General features: G+C 41.2%; 1 pseudogene; it reads left to right on the forward strand.

Moving 5' to 3' along the window:
- Positions 1 to 2242: 2242 nt before the first annotated feature.
- On the forward strand, positions 2243 to 2686 carry LOC145065747 (secreted RxLR effector protein 161 pseudogene; annotated as a pseudogene).
- The last annotated feature ends 574 nt before the right edge of the window (positions 2687 to 3260 follow it).

A 3260-nucleotide genomic window follows, 5' to 3' on the forward strand; every position in this document is an offset into this window, starting at 1 on the left:
ATGAAGATGGAATTTCTAAGGATGTATGATGAAGTTGGCTGTTTGATCATGAAGGTACAAAGGTCAAAAAATAGAATTTATAAGATAAAACTCACACCTAGAAAGCCTATGTTCTTGGTTGATGACTCATGGCTGTCGCATGCACGAATGGGCCACACAAATTTCAGAAGGCTGGAAGAGATGAGACGGAAGCAGATGGTGACAGGAATGCCTCTCGTATCTCATCCGGCACAGGTGTGTGAAGGATGTATGGTAGCTAAGCAACCTAGACAGAGTTTCCAAAAGCGGCCCAAACGAGAGCTAAGGAACCGCTCCAATTTTTACACACGGACCTCTGTGGAACCATCACACCTGCAACAAAGGGTGGCAATAAGTACTTTCTACTAATTGTCGATGACTATTCCAGATACATGTGGGTGTACCTGATCAAAACCAAAGACGAAGCTTTTGGCATGTTCCAGAAATTCAAACTACAGGTAGAGAAAGAAAGAAACTATAAGATCAGGATGCTAAGAACCGACCGTGGGGGCGAATTTAATTCCAATCAATTCTTGGAGTTTTTTTGAAGAAGTGGGAATACGACATTAATTGACGAATCCACACACCCCCAACAAAATGTCGTTGTGGAACGTCGCAATCGAACAGTTCTAGAGATTGCGAGGTCGTTGCTCAAACCCATGACGATGTCGGATCAGTTCTGGGGTGAGGCGGTGAGACACTCAGTGTATTTGCTGAACACGTTGGAACAAATGCACTCAAGGATGTGACGCCATACGAGGCCTAGAAGGGTTCGAAGCCGTCGGTTGCGCACCTTAAGTTCTTTGGGTGTATAAGCTTTGTCAAGAAATTACGAGGCTTATCCGAGCTAAGTGACCGGGTTTGAGACTATGATTTATTTGGGGGTGGAAGAAGGAACAAAAGGGCATCAATTGTACAATCACATGAGTCATCGATTGTGACAACAAGGGATGTTGTGTTTGAGGAATCCAAGTCATGGGCATGGAATATGGAAATAAATGGAGAGCCACTTACCACACCTTATTGGACTAATGTCTTAGCCCAAGATACAAACCAATTACAACTGGCCCAAGAGTAACAACAATCAGGCGATGTGAATGTTAGCCCCTCGACGCCGACTAACACTTACTCGCATGCCTCCGATTTTGGAACAAATAACTCGCATATTGGAGAATCGCCTCTGTCGATCTCACTTGGAGATGGGTCGGGAGAAACACCCTCAAGTCACTTTTCAAGAAATTATGGAGATGGTGGGTCGGCAGCCTCATTCGACGATACCCCATCAAAATGATTTTGCTCAATTAACAAAATCTACCTGAATACCATAAGAATGGGTGATGATGAGGACAAAGGCTATATGAGTGAAATCAAGAACTGCTGCTGGTTGATGATGAACCCACAACATTTGAAGAAGCATCAACTGAAAGAAATTGGAAGCTAGCTATGGAAGCGGAATTGAAATCGATCGAGAAAAAACAATACCTGGGTTTTGACCAAATTTCCACCAAACTGAAAGGAAATTGGGATAAAATGGGTATTTAAGTTGAAAAGAGATGAAGCTGGAAACGTAATCAAGCACTAGGCCCGACTAGTCGCCAAGGGTTATGTTCAAGAAAAAGGCATCGATTTTGAAGAATCTTTCACTCCAGCACTTCGTTTGGAAACTATATGGCTAATCTTTGCACTAGCGACAAGAGAAAACTGGCTTGTACATCACTTAGATGTCAAGTCTGCGTTTCTACACGGTGACCTAAAGGAGGAGGTATACGTCTCTCAGCCAACTGGGTTCTTATTCATAGGAAATGAGAATATGGTATATCGTCTTCGGAAGGCTTTTCACGGGTTGAGACAGGCTCCAAAAGCCTGGAACATGAAGATATACCAGTCACTCAAAGGAATAGGTTTCACCAGATGTGCTCAAGAACTAGCAATTTATAAGGTACACAAAGCCAACTTAATCCTCGTCGTAGGGGTATATGTGGATGACCTTATAGTTACTGGCTCAAGTGAGAAAGGAATCCTAGAATTCAAGAAAAGAATGAAGCAGGTGTTTGACATGAGTTACTTGGGACTTCTATCCTATTACCTGGGAATAGAGGTATTTCAAGGGAAGGATGGTATTATGCTCACACAGCAAGGGTATGCAAAGAAAATCCTAAAGTTGGCAGGAATGGAAGAGTGTAACAGCTCACAGTACCCAATGTAAGCTAAGCTAAAGTTGACCATGGACGAACATGGAAAACCTGTAAATCAACCAAATTACAGGAAATTGGTTGGCAACTTGAGATATATAGTACATACAAGACCCGATTTAAATTTTAGTATTGGACTTGTGAGCATATATATGCAGAACCCAAAGCAAATGCACGATGCAACCATAAAACATATCGTAAGATATATGAGAGGAGGAATCAGGTATGGTCTAATGTATCATAGACGAGGTGACGGCATGCTAGTAGGGTACACTGACAACAACTACAGTGATGATCGGGAGGATGGAAAAAGAACCACAGGTGTGGCCTATTACTTCTCAGGAAATTTAATAACATGGGCCTCACAAAAGCAACAAACTGTTGCTCTAAGCTCGTGTGAGGCAGAATACATGGCTGAAACTGTAGTTGCTTGTCAAGGATTGTGGTTGAGAAATATGCTAAGTGAGCTTGTTTGAAGAAAAGCTCAAAAGGTGAAGCTACTAGTGAATTATCAATCTGCTATTGCAGTTATAAAGAATCCAGTTTATAATGGGAGGAGTAAACATATAGATACCAAGTACCATTTCATCCGTATGTGTGTTGAAAAGGAATAGATTCATGTGGAGCATGTAAGTGGGGATCAACAAAGAGCTGATGTATTGAAAAAACCAATGCCACATATCAAGTTTGCTTAAATGAGGAAGCTGATACGAGTTGAGGACCTAAAAGTGAAGGCCAACATTGAGGGGGAGAAATGTTAGTTAATGTTGACTAGGTAATTTAGGAGAATAAAAAGGCACGTTAAGTTGTTGAAGAATGTTGATGTATTTTAAGCTTTTCTGTTATTTTTAGCCTATATAAGTATCTTAGTTTTAACTTCAATTGAATGTAATCTTTGTAACAGCTTTCAATCACTATAATAAAGCTTTAAGCATTCGGCTACTCTTTTAAGGCTCTATCCCTCTTGACTATATAGGTAGGGGCCCTTAACCACTGCTTATGCGTAGACCTCTTGTCGAAATGCTAGTTTCATATTAGACTTTCAAGCTG

This window comes from Lactuca serriola, chromosome 1 (genome assembly GCF_051521515.1).
Source record: "Lactuca serriola cultivar US96UC23 chromosome 1, Lser_US96UC23_V15, whole genome shotgun sequence".
NCBI lineage: Eukaryota > Viridiplantae > Streptophyta > Magnoliopsida > Asterales > Asteraceae > Lactuca > Lactuca serriola.